Here is a 17636-nt window from a genome sequence, read left to right on the forward strand (position 1 = left end):
AAAATGCTTGTTGTCCAGAATTTGTCAGGTGTAATTGCAAAGTCTCTTGCAGCGGCATAAAATGAGCTCTTAGTGAATGTGATGAACGTCTGCACCCTTTATTGCATCCCATGTCTGGCTTTTGGTTAAGGTCGGAATAACACTGAGGCTTTTAATGTGGTGTCTACAAGGTATGGATTTTATTGAGTCTTTTGGCATCAGTTTCATATCTAACCACTGTGTTCCATCACCGAGGGGCATTTTCATTGCTGGAATCGGGCAGGGACAGAGGGGTGGCACGGAACCCTCTGATTGCCCCTCCTAGAGTCAGAAGGTGATAGACATCAGTATCAAGGATGGATTACTAAACCGGCCTACAGGGGCCTCTGGACCAGAACCAATGTATGAAGTGACTTAGCATTTCTTGTTGGAAAGCCAATCAAATGACTACAAAAGAATACGTTAAATGGCCGCAAAGAGAGGCAACATGACCACAAGAAGATGCTTAACAACTACAAAGAGACACAAGATGACCACAAACAGATGAAACATTACCACAAACGTGAAAAAATACCACAAAGAGATGAAGCTGCATTGTTTTTTGGCCATATTGTAGGTGTCTTGCGCTCATGTAGGCGTGGGGGTCCTTCTACATGTCAGTGTCCAGGGGCTCATTTTGTCATGATCCATGTCTGCCATGCTACTGTATTAGGAGTTACAAATATAAGCTATTATCTATAGCTATAGCTAATATACTGTATATTAATGTCAATTCATATTAGAATATGTTTATTTGGCATTCATTTATTACACTGAATAGTGTTAATAATGTACAGTTTATTATTGCCAAGAACCAGGGCTTGGAAGTCAACAGCGAATGATATCAAAAGCTCATCATGAACACTTATGTGGTGTGTCGATCACCCATTTCACTGCCTTATAATCTTCACATTTAACCAAGCAGCAGCTCCCTTCTCCACATCCACGCCTTTCAAATGATCCATTTCTCGCTCGTTGGGATTGGGGTCTTAAGCTGCTGGGCGTTTGTACTCTATTTAATACAGTCTATGTTTATACTGTCTTAAATCAATATGCTGAGTAAGCAAGGGAATGAGTGGGAGCACTTGAGCATGTAGACAGTTCTCTGGTGATGAATACATTTTTTCCCCCATGCACCATGTCTATTTACTCAGTGTGTGTAAAACACCTGCTGAAACTCACCATGCGCAAAACAAAAAGAAGCTTTCCAGCCTTCCATGACCACAAGTCATTACCACGCTCTGGATGTGGTTTGGGTTTGTTGGTAAGTCTCACTTGAGCTGTTTTACTCTTTGGTGGTTATTGCTTATGTGCATAAAAACTCACCCAGGGCATCAATAAAAATCCCCCTCGCCCCAGTTCCAGCACCAAATTCCCTCTTTCATCCTCTTTCCCCTAAATTGAGCATTCGCTTCACTGCATGTTAGCACTGCGATGCATGGCTACAGGGCGGAGAGCTGCAGCTCGCTCGGTGCTATCTGGTGGGAACCGAGTGGGATCCAGGCACACTCGGATTTGCCTCTGGGTCTGAAGAGAGGACCGTAGCTCCTTGACAACCATGCTAGGCCTGTGTGTGTGTGTGTGTGTGTGTGTGTGTGTGTATATCTTTGTGGATGTGTGTGTGTGTGTGTGTCTGTGTGTGTGTGTGCCTGTAGTTTATCACTCTCCAGCAGGTCTGCACTGGAAGAGGAATTCATTTTACAGTACAAGCTCTTCATTTGACTCTTGATATTTGACTCAGGGTTATGGAATTGAGCTGCAGCCTCACTGGACCATTTGGCAATATTGATCATTTTAAACATTCATGTTGTTAAGCAGCTACTGCTCATTACAAAATCAGGTCATAGTATCAGTTATTCATATGCTCAGTCCTATTCTGTTTAGCTGCTCAGATGTTAAGACAGCATAACATAAAGCAGAACAAAGTTAAATAAATCATCCGTCTCAGAGGCCAGTGGGCTTCTGAAGTGGGTACTGTATTTCAAATGATAAGTTTGTTTATTCAAAAATTCTTTTATCTGTGCCTGAAATGCTGCTCTGCTTTTAAAGGTCCCACTTCAAATCATCATCATATCATATCATGATAGATATAGAGCACATTTATTTATGTTGTTTAAGCATGAATCTGGTCCATGAATCCCCAATTAAAACTACAGGTTGGAAGTAATATGTTTCCCCCACTTATTAGAGCCAGGAAAAGTTCAGCTTGTACAATTAAACTTCTGTGTGTGTGTGTGTGTGTGTGTGTGTGTGTGTGTTACTCTCAACCATTCTGCTAATTCAAAGAGAATTGCCTAATGACGGTCTCATCAACGTCTATGTTTAGCACTCTAAGCACTTGAAACGTGTCTCACAGCCTTTCCCACAGTTTTAAGGGATGCAGTGTTATCACAGCTCATTTGAAGCATGAAAGATCACAAGATCCCCACATTGTCAAATAAAACATGTGATTCCCTGACTTTTGTTCATTTCACCAATGAACCCAATGGCCCTTGGGCGAAAATGAGCCACTGGGACCCTATTAACCCCCCATTCCTCCCCTATTTGTAATGCAGCCCCACCCTAAAGTTTGTAAAATAATCTCCACCAAAACCAGCTACAATATTAAAAACCTGCTTACATGTTAACGTAAGGGGCTATTCTGCAAAATGAGTCCCCTTTATACCAAAGTTTGCTGACAATACATATGTACTTTAACTTTGGAAACAGGACTTTTACTTGTAATGGACTATTTTTACATTGAGGTATTGCTACTTTTGCTCACACAATGTTTTCTCAAGTATTGTACGTAAGCAGTATGTAAGATACTTTACATGAATATTTTCATTGTATGCTACTTTATACTTCTACTTCATTCTCTACCTTTTACATCACTTTACTTAACAGCTTTAGTTACTAGTTACTTTGAATATTAATATTTTACATACAAAACATGATCATTTTTATACAATGTGATGCATTGTTGTAGTTTAAAACAACCCATCAGTGTGTGGGGCAATTTTTCTGCATAATGAGTTATTTTGCTTTTGATTAGATTTTCTTCTGAAAGTTTTCTTGCATCACAGAAAAATCTGACATTAAAGCAAATCTAATCTAATACTAATATGCTTTAAATGAATTAAGCTATTGTGATAAATCCTTTTACATGTGTAAAGGATAGGATTATATATTCCACCATTATTTGCTCACCATAAGAAAAACCATGTGTCTTTCATTCACCTTGTAAAAAAACTCAACATGTAACTAACCCTCGTGATCTGTTCTGCCTTAAAACATCATCAAGTGCCTTAAAAGGTCATAACGTTGTAGCTCTAATATTCTGGCATCCACTGTCCACATCTGTATAGTCATCTACCTATGGATGACTACAGGCAGTCATGTCCTGTTCCCCTGTCATATCGCATACATAGTAATCTTGCCTTAGATGAGCACAGGACATGACAGTAGCCAGGGTCAGTATGACTATGTCCTTGACATACAGAATAGATGATTTGTAAAAGGAATGGCAAACTAATGGCAGGCTATTTCAAAGAAAAAATCCCCAACAGGGAGCTTTTCGCTGTCATTACTGGCACTAGTGGTGGAACTGCCAGCTACAAGGTGTAGACAAGTGGCCATGATCACTTTGAAGAACACCCTCTTGGGTATAACTCTTTTATACTTCAGGGACTAAGCCATGTACAGCATGAAAGGTGAGAGAGCAAGAAAGATAGAAAGGTATAGCTCACTGGATATACAATAACTAGATTCAGCATTGCAACCCAATTCCAGTTTTTGCAGTTTATGGCACTTATCGGCATGTCTTTGACCAATCAGCTTCCCAAAGAAGCCATAGAGGACGAGATAGTAAGTGACACAGAGTCACACCATCGTCTTGACATGAATGATTTTACAGATGAGATGGTAACAGAGAGTTAAGAAATCAAAAAGAAAAAAGCATCAAGAAACCACCATGACTTGAAAAAGTTAATGTGATATAATATATGTATTCTGTTTGCATGAATACCAGCTCGTATGCTTGTGTGGCATTTTGTGTCATGCCATTTAAATTGCTATTCAGAATGAGACCCACTAACAACAAGCTTTTATGACCAGGCAGTCTAAAGGCTCTGACACACCAACCCGATAACAGTCTGGCGAGGTCGGTGACTCGAGCCTGTTCGGTGTGTTCCGTGCCGTCGTCAGTCGGAGGAGCTGTCAGCATCCATTTTGGCTGATTTTACTTGTTGAATCGGCCATTGGGCAGTCGGACTCAATGACCAATCTGATCAGTGCTTCTTCCACAAGAAGAAGCCCGAGATCTGACAACGCCAGTATCTTCTTATTACCAGCCATCGTATTTTCTTCCGTTCAAGTAATGACGACAACGATCCTTCTTGACTACTATCAACACCCTCTGATGAAAACAATGACTGACGACAGCGTGCTCTGTGTTTACTAGGTCTAGAGAGATGTTCTGTCATTTCCGTCATTTTTTGGGCGACAATACAGATTAGCGCCACCTGCTGTTATGGAGACATATTACTCTCGTGCACATGCAGAACGTACGCTCAAGTCGGCGTCGCTTCGGTGTGTTCCAAGGCACTTTTTTGAGAGACGGGAGCTGACTGATCAGTCCAACTGCTTTTTCTGCCGACAGGCGGCCGTCGGATTGGTGTGTCAGAGCCTTAAGATTATCTTGGCTTTTGTTGCTTTAAGGTCAGTGCATTTGCAGTTTGGGAATTTGTTTCATTATTATTATTTTTTCACTCATTGGAGCTATTGTAAAGATCTGAATTCATTTTTTAAAACCCCTGACAACAATTGTATTTTTTTTATCGGGCAACAATGAAAACTGTGAATGATTTCCGTTGTGATTTTGCCTTTTGAACAAAGAGCACGTCTACTGGTATCCTCTCAGCTCTCAGCCACAACCTTCACACTGACTTTGGCGTCCAGTTGGAGACGTGAGATCCCTCTACCCCTGATAAGATTTGCTCTGATAAGAGAAAGATATCTAGTGAGCCATCTCAGTTTCCCCACACAAGGTCCCCAAAGGAATCCAAACTTTGCTTCCTCTGTAACCTCTCCAGAGGCGTCTCAGCTTTCTGCATATTCTATTCAGAAGTGTTCGGAGATAAAGAGAAACTTTGGGAACGCTAGGAGGGGGCTTACATGGATTGAAAGATGGACCACGCAGCCATCTGAAAATAGCTGTTCAGAATAAGTTTGTCATGCAATTTCTGCATTCATGGGGGTCTGTGAGGTGCTCCATCACCACAGGAGAGGCCTCTACCTTGAAAAGACAGGTGGTGCCTTGTCTTGTGGGAGGCAGGCAGGCAGGCAGGCATATGGAAGATGCTGCCTATTTTTGGTGCAGCAACCTTAAAGGGACTGAAATCATCAGCTTCATGAGATGTGGATATAAAGATGTGTTTACACCTACATGTTAAAGGAAATGTTTGACATTTTTGGAAAAAACATTGTTTTGTTTTTTGTTGAGAGTTAGATGAGTGAATCGATGCCACTCTCATGTCTCTACATTAAATATCAAGCTACCACCAGCAGCTGGTTATCTTAGATTAGTTTAGCTCAAAGACTGGAAACAGGGAGAAAGAGCTTGTCATGCCCAAAGGTAACAAAGGCTGCATAATTATATTATGAAATGTGGAATTTGTCCTCCATGTGAATCCCAATGTGGATGTGTGTAAATCCATCAGGTCCGATATCTCAAAGACAAAATTTGACTTTGATGAGCACAGACACACAAAATTATGTAGATGACATAGCGCATCAGTCAAGACTACAGTCTGACTTTCTGCCCTTGATACATTTTTTTCACCAATTTCATCATATGAAGATGTGCTGGTTATCAGATGGTAATATCTGTCCTTCTAAACTCAAGAAAGTTTAGTTTTTTTCCTGTGGCAGACAAACCTGTGAAATTTAATTGTACCTATAATGATAACAAAGATCGTTCTGATTCTGACCTTTTATTTTTTTAATTCACAAGTGAATACTAATCAACTGCAGCCCCAACAACTGAGGAAAGCATATTAAAAATGAATGAGGTGAATGCAATTGAATGAATAACTGCATGTCATTTAAAAATTAAAGTGATTGCATCAGACTGATATTTTTTTAAGGCAGAGGGTTGTTGTTATTGATCTCTCTTTTCTTCTGTCTCCCTCGTTGTTGTTCATCACGGTGAAGAGAGGTATCATTGGGACAGATCAATGTTCTCTCACAGTAGTGGCCTCAGAAGTCCAAGATGAATTCCACACTGCATTACATATTCATGACCTCCGATCAATAAATAGCCACTCAATGGACAGTTAGAAGCTGTGGTATTGAAATGAACACAGTGAATTTCATACCTGACTTAAAAACATGTCAAACTGTCTCTCCACTAATCAATATCTTTTTATTAAAAAACTCTTCAGCTCTAGGGAGCTTTTTAGCCTCTTTTAGCTTGATGTTTTGGTTGTATGGCACACATCTGCCGATAGGCATATGTTGGCAGATAAGTGAGAAGACATTGCAGTACAGAAATGCCAAAGAATAGTTTGAAGTAATTTAGAAAGTGTTGCCATTGAAATAGTGTTAACCAAAGAGCAAGTTTATTTTTCAACTGTATTTTCCACTCAGTACATAACTTGGTCACAACCCTTTTTTTTTTGGGAAATATGCTTACTTGTTTTCTTTTTTTGCATTGCATTTCGCCGACTCGCCGTTTACTTTTTTTGTCAAACGGGGCATTAACACTAGTGTGGATGAAAGCACTGTGTTTGTTTGACCCTTCCAGCCTTAAAGCGTAACTCTCGCCAAAATGCAACCTAGGGTCTTTTTGAAAATGTACCCGAGTCAAACTTTCGTTTAAAAGGATATTTAGGACGGAAGCGCCACTTTTAAGATTTACCGTATCTTCGTTTTTCGGTCAAATGGCCTTTTGAATGGGAGTGCTAGGGGCACTTCTATGATCGCATCAAAATCACTATATTTAAAACACTAAGAAGGCTCGACACAACATTAAACTTTTCTCCAAGTATCACCAGGGACTCTACACATCTCCTCCAGCATTGAGAACATTGTTTGTGTACACAGAGTTTACTAAAAAGAAAGGTTTTAACAACTCACTGTAGCTGTTGTTTTTCCGGTCACAGTCCATCGAGCCAGTCAAAAATAGTCGAGGGAGGAGAGTAAAGATGGAAGGCTCCTAAAGCTTAGTTCCATATAAATGCACGGATAATTTGTTGTTTTGTCGTTAGTCGTTAAGAAAAAGGAGCCTCGTATAAGAATGACATTTCCTCCTATGGAGTCCGTTCATTCGCATTCGGAGATCGCCTATTTTTGACTGAGAAAATGGCGGATAGCGTAAACAACAACTGCTAACGTGAGTTTCTCAAAATCTTTCTTTTTAGTAAACTCTGTGTATACAAACAATGTTCTCAATGTTCGAGTTCATGTGTAGAGCCCCTGGTGATACTTCGAGCAAAGTCTCATGTTGTGTCGAGTCTTCTTAGTGTTTTAAAACTAGTGATTTTGAGGCTATCATAGAAGTGCCCCTAGCTCTCCCATTCAAAAGGCCATTTGACTGAAAAACAAGAATACGGTAAATCTTAAAAGTGGCGCTTCCGTCCTAAATATGCTTTTAAACAAAAGTTTGACTCGGGTACATTCACAAAAAGACCCTAGGTTGCATTTTGGCGAGAGTTACGCTTTAACAGAATTTCTCTGTCCTAATACCATGTTACATGACTTACTGCTTTCCCCCCTTCATAATTACTATAGCCAATAGAGGGTGGCCATAGTAAGGACAGTCTCAGCCAAAGACCCTGATGAATTTTCTCAAAGTTGGTGGAGACCAAAACTGAGCTACAACCAGAGTGGTTGGTTGGCAGGAACAGGACTCCAAATGAATGCTAATGTTGCTTATGTCTACTGGAAGCATTTCAGCAATTGTGGCTAACATGTTAGCAGTAACAACATTATAAGGCAAAGATATATCAGGGCTATGGGTGTTAGATATTTGTGGAGCTCTTCTGCCATAATGTTTCTAGCTTAAACCTACAGTATGTGCAGGGCTCACAGACCCTGTTCTAATGGCAACATGGCAGATAATTGCAGTATGATGAACTTATGAACCTTCACTTTTTTCACTGTTCCCCAAATGCTGCCTGCCCACCCACATGAACATCTTGCTCCCTTTAAATGTTATTAGCATCGATTGAGCTTGAAACATTTTCTCCTCTTTATTGAGGGGGAAAAAAAGAGGGAAAGTGGACGTGATTATAGCCCATTGATTGTGAGATGTCTTCGCAAGGCATTGAGGAGAGCTAAGTGCTTGCCGATGCCTCATTTGGAGTGGAGAGGAGGGGATAATGGATTCCATCTCACCAATTGTGCCTTCTTTATGGTTTGTGACAGAGTTGGGATGTCATCAGTTTGTTAGCACTGTCATCGGTCAGTTGTGACTCTTCCATCCAAAGATACACCCTGCTTCTAGAGATTCAAGCTAATATAAAGAGAAATGTGCAAGACCATGATATGATATCTCTGCTTCCATTAGCTTTATTAGAACTGAGTGCAAAATTACTTCCAATTAGAGTTTCCTAGACAACATACTGGCTATGCATAATAATATTCATTGTCTCTCAGCCCCCGCATTCGCACCCACTGTTTTTGCACTTGTCAGGAAATTGTTTTGCCTCTCCCCTGGCCTTGCAGAGGTAATTTTGTGTGCAGCTATGTCTGGGCTATTGAGAAGGCAATTTGTTTCTTTCTTTCTGTGTTCTTGCATGTGCACAGCAAAGAAACGCACATGAAATCTCCTCATGGATTTGTCTGTGTAGATGTGATGTACAGTCAGGTCCATAAATATTGGGACATTGACACAATTCTAATCTTTTTGGCTCTATACACCACCACAATGGAGTTGAAATGAAACGAACAAGATGTGCTTTAACTGCAGACTTTCAGCTTTAATTTCAGGGTATTTACATCCAAATCAGGTGAACGGTGTAGGAATTACAACAGTTTGTATATGTGCCTCCCACTTTCTAAGGGACCAAAAGTAATGGGACAATTGGCTGCTCAGCTGTTCCATGGCCAGGTGTGTATTATTCCCTCATTATCCCATTTACAAGGAGCAGATAAAAGGTCCAGAGTTCATTTCAAGTGTGCTATTTGCATTTGGAATCTGTTGCTGTCAACTCTCAATATGAGATCCAAAGAGCTGTCACTATCAGTGAAGCAAGCCATCATTAGGCTGAAAAATCTAAACAAACCCATCAGAGAGATAGCAAAAACATTAGGTGTGGCCAAATCAACTGTTTGGAACATTCTTAAAAAGAAAGAACGCACCGGTGAGCTCAGCAACACCAAAAGACCCGGAAGACCACGGAAAACAACTGTGGTGGATGACCGAAGAATACTTTCCCTGGTGAAGAAAACACCCTTCACAACAGTTGGCCAGATCAAGAACACTCTCCAGGAGGTAGGTGTATGTGTGTCAAAGTCAACAATCAAGAGAAGACTTCACCAGAGTGAATACAGAGGGTTCACTACAAGATGTGAACCATTGGTGAGCCTCAAAAACAGGAAGGCCAGATTAGAGTTTGCCAAACAACATCTAAAAAAGCCTTCACATTTCTGGAACAACATCCTATGGACAGATGAGACAAAGATCAACTTGTACCAGAGTGATGGGAAGAGAAGAGTATGGAGAAGGAAAGGAACTGCTCATGATCCAAAGCATACCACCTCATCAGTGAAGTATGGTGGTGGTAGTGTCATGGCGTGGGCATGTATGGCTGCCAATGGAACTGGTTCTCTTGTATTTATTGATGATGTGACTGCTGACAAAAGCAGCAGGATGAATTCTGAAGTGTTTCGGGCAATATTATCTGCTCATATTCAGCCAAATGCTTCAGAACTCATTGACGGCGCTTCACTTTGCAGATGGACAATGACCCGAGCATACTGCGAAAGCAACCAAAGAGTTTTTTAAGGGAAAGAAGTGGAATGTTATGCAATGGCCAAGTCAATCACCTGACCTGAATCCGATTGAGCATGCATTTCACTTGCTGAAGACAAAACTGAAGGGAAAATGCCCCAAGAACAAGCAGGAACTGAAGACAGTTGCAGTAGAGGCCTGGCAGAGCATCACCAGGGATGAAACCCAGCATCTGGTGATGTCTATGCGTTCCAGATTTCAGGCTGTAATTGAATGCAAAGGATTAGAAGTATAAAATATACTAATAGAAGTATTAAAAAGTGAAAGTTTGATTTATGATTGTTAATCTGTCCCATTACTTTTGGTCCCTTAAAAAGTGGGAGGCACATATACAAACTGTTGTAATTCCTACACCGTTCACCTGATTTGGATGTAAATACCCTCAAATTAAAGCTGAAAGTCTGCAGTTAAAGCACATCTTGTTCGTTTCATTTCAACTCCATTGTGGTGGTGTATAGAGCCAAAAAGATTAGAATTGTGTCAATGTCCCAATATTTATGGACCTGACTGTATTTGAGGATCCTTTCTTGTTTCGCACTTCGCCTCAGTTAGTGTGTAGGGATGTTATTTACGACATTGTTCCTGAAAGAATATTTCTGATGTGAAGTGAGTGTGGGGATGTAAAGCAGCAAGATGTCTCATGCACCAAGTGCCTGACAGCCAGCATGCTGTGCTAGAGATGTCTCATGGAACACAACATCTGTTTCCATTCGGTCCGATTATAGCAACACCCCGTCTCAGAATACATCAACTGAGTTCAGGCGTTATAGACGTCGCATGCTGATGACTTCACTTCCCATCTGCCACAGTTTGCGTAATGGCAAAAGAAAATGTTCAATTCATTGGAGAGTGAAATACAATCACGTAACCTCTCACAGTGAAAGCACATCAAGCTGCAGTGCTTAATCTAAGATTTCTCTAAGGATTGCAATACAGCCTCACGTTCTCTGTTTGAGGAGTTTACAGTCATCTTAATAGGTTTTAAACATGTCATTGTGTATTTAGGGGCTTAGGGCTCTATAAACACTCAACAAACAAGCAACATTGTGTTATGAAAAGAACAAAGTGGCATATTTTTATATTAATCCAGTTGACAATTCACGATTGTGGAGTCATAGTTTAGCAACCATAACTGGGCACAGCAAGTCTGTCAAGCTTGGGATTTCTCCAATGTGGTGTGCAGTCAGATACTTATACAAGAATAATGCTTATTTATTTCCATGTCTACTACCTCAAAGCAGCTTTTGATTTACTTTTATAGGCCGACATCATATATGTTGCCATGATGTGCATATTTAAGATCTCACAGGATTCTCTTTTTAAAACAGTTAAAACGTTTGCATAGTTTGAGTAGTATTCAGTATAACGGTACTCACTGAGAACCTTACACTACTACTACTGTTACCTGGCAAAATTAACAGTTGTGGGATACTAATGAGGAGCCTGCTTATGTCTACCTGTCTGAAATAAATGACCTATTGTTTCAAAAATTACTATGAATTTCGAGTGGTAAACCTGCCCATTTATCATTTTAAATTGTAACAGTGGAAGGAACTAAGGGTGTCATGGCTTTGCAAACGGTCTAAATGTTTCCTTCCAAAATGTTTAAAATAAGTGTTGAAAAATTACCTCCTAATTTTCATATTCTGATAGAGATGTGAGTGTTTGCAAAGGTGGATTTCATTTTAGAATGAATACATTTATGAGCTGGATTCTTTTCATCATATAACTGTTGCTATAACCTGTGAACATGTTGATGTTGATCTTTGTAGGACAAAATAAACATTGTCCAGTTGTCTTTTTATTATCTATAAAACATTACGACCATGCAAGGACAAAAATATCCAACACCAGACCCCAGACAGCTGCAGGCTTCAGAGTATAACCGCTGTGGCATTACGAACCCTGTCCAGAGGCTCTCTGCGGACGTCTGATTGACTGAGGCAATGTTTAATGATGCTGGTGTGTAATGATGGTTGGAATGATGCTATTTATATGCAGCAGAACTTACCTTGTGTTTATGGCATAACATATCCGGGATGTTTCTCTCCTCAACATTTTGTTTGCTTCAACACAGAGGGACATAATAACAAATATGCATTTGTGGAAAGTATTTAAAGTTACAATACAGTTGTAAAATATGTTGATGCAGCTACTGGAAAGGAAATGTATACCATCAAGATATGTCCAGTACAACTACAATGTATTTACATTTAAAAAGTCAACACATAAAGCCGAAATTAGAGTCTTTCAAGAGCTAAATAACTGAGTAAAAATATCCTTGACTGCTCAGCTACAGCAGCATACTTCCTTCCAAACAATGTGTATACTAGCTGGCATAACTGAAAAAAAGTCCTATTTTTAATTATTTTGTGTGTCATTATTTGTTGTCAGATAAGGCTCATGGTTGTAGCAAACCTGACGTAAATTAAAGCCATCCAGGGAGTTAGCGAGTTTATTACAAGGCTAGAAAGGCTACTTTAAAAAACAAAAACAGAATATGTATGCTCACACCAGCTAAAATATAAAAACACTGGAAACAGCTTAAATATCTTAAAATGTTCAATATAACCATGCTAAAGTCCAATTCAAAGGCAGTCCTGTAGTAGTCTCGCATTGCCAGACCTATCTCAACAGCACTGCAAAGTAAGGTCTGGCCCCTCATCACATATGTTCCTGAATGGGTTGTTTGAATTTCTTTAAACCAATCACAATCGTCTTGGGCGGCGCTAAGCTCATTTTGCAAAGACGGTGGATCTGCAAAATAGTTTTAGGAAAGAACTTGTTTTGGTGAAACATTTGCACGCCGCAAAAGAAAACGCCACATACAATATTAAATAAATGTAACTGTTCACAGAATACAGTAACGTGAGCTATTTAAATTAACTGGATACATGGTTAAACGTAATTTGCTCTTACAGTAGCAGTTTATTGCTGTGTATAGTTTGTCCATAGCTAATCCCCGCCAATCGGTTTCAAAACGTCCCAGTAATCTTCTTTAAAACTTAGTTTAAAAAACATGCTAAACGTGTCCGTGTACACGAATCAATAGATTAAATTACGTGAACATTTCACAAACTGCCGTGAGACTGGATTGGGATATACAGAACATTCATTTTCAGGTAAGGGGAAAGCTGATTTCCACTGCAGCGATGTCAACAGAATACTGACAGCAAATCTATAGCTATAGAAATTAGGGCTGTCAATCGATTAAAAAATGTAATCGAATTAATTACATACTCTGTGATTAATTAATCTAAATTAATCGCATACATAATGAACTGTACATGCCTGAACCGATACTTTTTAATAAAGTTAAAAAAAAAATAAAAAAAAAATAAAGGTACTAAACAACAGTTGGCGACATTAAAGAACTTGTTTATTGTTAAGGCCATATGGTCAAAATTAAATGATTTAATAATAATGTAATAACTATAACAATAACTTATTTCACTAATAAATTGCTGTTGAACGACAAAAACAACCACCAGATGGGAAAAGGACATTTAACAATAACTTTGCATGCACCACGAGGCTGTAAATTACCAGTTTCATTGAACGCACCGTCTGTGTTTATCCGACGTCGGCAGCTGCAGCTGGACCATATTGGATTGTTGCACCCTGGTGTTGAATCCTCTACAGTGAAATACAGACAAACTTTACACCGTTTAGCGTTAGCTGTCAGCATTGTAACCGTGTTTAATGCAGCTACTAGCTAGCAGTAGGCTAACATTGGTTGCTGTCGAATATAGTGTTAACTAGCGTCACGTGCAGCGGTGTTTGTGTTGCCTGTAACGTGTGTTTCAGAGCATCAGAGAGAAGCGCAGGCATATCAGTGGCACCAGAATGAAGCACCCAACCCTATTCAGGAAGAAGATTTGTATAAGTAAATGGTCCAATCAATGATCCAGGCAGAACATTCTCGTCTCCCTCCTTCATTTTACAGTCCAATGGTGGCTAGAACGGCTCCGGGTCAAACATCAATATGGAATGGATTATTCTGCGTTATGTTTTTGAACCCGTTAATTTCGATTAATAAATCTGAGAAAAAATAACGTGTTTATTATTTATTATTTTGACGGCCCTAATAGAAATAAATCTGTAAAGGATACTGTCAGTTGTATCACAGGCTGCAGTTTAATCAAGGAATAACTGAATACAGCACTCCTCATGTTGGATTCCTTATAAGAAAGAAACTGCTTTGAAATCATTGTTCAATAATTGTAGAAATAAAAGGTTTCATTGAAAAAGGGTTTATTATGTGGGGAGAGACAGATCAAGGCCTGCTTTTTTTCAAAAGAGGCTGAACACTTGCTTTTTCAAAGTAACCTGACATGTAGTGAGTTGACAGAGAGCTGATTATGAACAGCGAACCAGGAGAAATTAGACCGTAATGATGCCAAGACAGCTGCCGCCTGCTCATACCTGAAGGAGTAATGTAAAAGTTCTTGCAAAAACATGGGCTGACTGACTCCAGATGTCCATATCAAAGGTAAAGATAAATAATTGGCATTTGCAACTTTTTTACCATGAAATTTGAAACACACAGTCATGTTCCCCTCAGGGTTAATTGTAATAAATGTGGTGATCCCTAAACCTCTTGTCTTACTGTATGTTGTCCGGACAGTAAATGCTGTTTATTTACTAATTTCCTTTTTTTCCAGTTCTCACTGGCAGAATTATAATTATAGTGAGGCCAATTGGCAGACTGCACCATCTGAACCTGCTGAGAAGAGGCATTGCAGAGGGTGTATTTATTCAAAGGTAGAAATGCTACCTGATAGTAGGAATTTCATTAGTGATGGAAGAAAAACTGCAAATCAAGACCAAATCCAGTTGTGATGCATCAACTGCAGCTTGTCTGAAATTATCATATTGTAAAGAAACGGGGCTTATTTTTCAATATGACACCAAGATATTTAAATTTTGCCAGCATCCTTATGAAAACTGCATGATTGGCAGACAGATAGATGTGTAAAAATGTCTAGAAGAGAGCCCCTTTCCCCATAAGGCAGTGAAATTCAGCCTCGTAATTAGGTTCATAGACTAGACTGTAAACTCATCACAGGCCATTAAGATGATGAAAACGATGCAACAGTAAACATGCCATCCCCCTATGAATGATACAAGCAGTTGTTCAGGCCAGTTAACAACACACATTATCTCTCCAATTGGACCGGTGGTGTGGCAGTGAAGGCCTTTAAAGGTATTGACCTGACCAGATATTGACATGTCATTATGCTGCATCCATTGGGCCAATCACAGTAATGTTTTGACATGCCAGATCACAGTTTGTATTGCATTTAAACCCCCTGTCACCTGCATGTGTAAACTCACTAAAAGGCAGACTTTGAATGCCATGTGTATCCTTACATACTGCAGGTCACACCACCTCAGACACCTTTTAAAAAGCTAACCACACACACACACACACACACACACACACACACACACACACACACACACACACACACACACACACACACACACACACACACACACACACACACACAACTTTATAAAACCTCACAGCATTTGTTGTGCATCCCCTGTGAGTACAGTATTGGATCTTTGTCTCGGCTTTAGCACAACTGATAGCATCTCAGAGACACTATAAAGGTCTTGCTAATCACAGCTGCTGCATTATTGGAACATTAGTTGCCTATCTGTGAAAATAAAATCCTTTGTCAGCACCATAACCCTTTTTTCTTCCTTTTTCCGAGGCTTACAGATTAAGATGGCTCCAAGACTGAAGATTTTTTTTTGTTCTTCAAAAGGACTAAATTCTGCTGTAATGCAGAATAACCATACTGAATTACTATTGTCTTTTTTGTGTGGGGAGAAAAAAAAGTTAATTGTGACTTTCCTGTGCATTCACAATAAGCAGCATTAGTTTGCTGGTACCTTCTTAATTAACAGCTCTGGCTTTTGGAGCCAGGTGGATGGGCATGAATCCACACACTCCAAATAAACCCAACTTTTCCTCTGGTATTTTATGCTCAGTGACACAAATTACGACTGTGGAGCTGACTATGAATAGGATTTGGGCATGACCTCTGTAAGCTAAACAGTCTGTGTAGCTCACGCCTCTCCATCCAGAATCTCACCCAAACTCTATGCTTTCTTCCTCCTTTTCTAGCCTTTTCAGCGCAAATTGCTGTGCATATAATCAGTGCAAGCTCCTAGTTGCCATCGATGTTTGTTTTGGTAAGAACATGCTAAAATTTGCGTTTAGGTCGTCTACATCCAGAAAATATACATATTGAGTCATCTGTAACACCGGAGCACTATGTGTTGCAATTTAAAGGGCAACTATTATATAGCATTTTCAGGATTATACTTGCATTTTGTGATTGTACTAAAACATGTTAAGATGCTTTAATGTAAAAAACACTTTATTTTTCTCATACTCATAGTGCCCATGGCTGCTGCACCTGTATTCACCCTCGGTATGAGACGCTCTGTAGGAGCGCCTGTCTCTTTAAGACCCCCTCCTGAAAAAGCACAGTCTGCTCTGATTGGCCAGCGTGCTTCCTGGAAACTCCGGAGCCTCCAGGTCACTAGTTAAAGCCAAGGGGGTAAGCTTCGCTTCAGAGCTCGAACCTTCTATGGTGCCATTTTGATGCTACAAAGCTATCACCCGACGTTAGCATTCCATTGACTGCCATTCATTTTGACGTCACTTTGACAGCGAATAACTTTAGATTTGAAGCGTTTAAAGACTTTATTTGTCCATTGTTTATTTCTAAAGAAACACGACAATGTATAAAAGGATCCATTACCTTGTACCTCACGTTATGGCTCCGTAGTAGACTTTTTTGTAAAAATAGGCTAACGATTGTGTCATAACCACGCGACTTACTGTCGCATAGCAGAGGAATTACCGTACAGTACAGGAAAAGCTTGCAGGCAGTTTTGACTTACATTGGCTGTTTAAGTTTAATTACTAATGTTAACTAGCATTTTAGTTAACAATAATTAGCCTGTGCCTATGTTATCTCCTGACATAAACCTACGCTCTCCATCTCTGCAAGATTGGCAATGATTGAGATTTCTCTTGGCACAGCTACCAGAAGACTTACAACTTTCAGACAGGTTGCTCACATCACATTTACGTCGTCTCTCTCAGTTGGAGGCTGCGCAGTAACGCTCAGCGCTCACCGGAAAAGTGCTTCTAATGGCCTTCATTGGTCTCCGTCCAGAGCAACGGGATCTGTTGGTCCATTCTTATATACTGTCTATGGTTAAAGCCAATGCGTACCTCTATGGCGCCATTTTGATGCTACCTACCCGCCGTTAGCATTCCATTAACTGCCATTCATTTTGACGTCACTTTGACAGCAAATAACTTTACATCTGAAGCGTTTAAAGACTTTATTTGTCCATTGTTAATTTAAAAAAAAAACACAACAATGTCTAAAAGGCTCCATTACCTTGTCTCTCACGTTATGGCTCCGTAGTAGACGTTTTTGTAAAAACTAGGCTAACGATTGTGTCATAACCACGCGACTTAATGTCGCATAGTAGTGGAATTACCGTACAGTACAGGAGAAGCTTGCAGGCAGTTTCGACTTACATTGTCTGTTTAAGTTGAATTACTAATGTTAACTAGCATTTTAGTTAG

Source organism: Sander vitreus, chromosome 5 (genome assembly GCF_031162955.1).
Source record: "Sander vitreus isolate 19-12246 chromosome 5, sanVit1, whole genome shotgun sequence".
Taxonomy (NCBI): domain Eukaryota; kingdom Metazoa; phylum Chordata; class Actinopteri; order Perciformes; family Percidae; genus Sander; species Sander vitreus.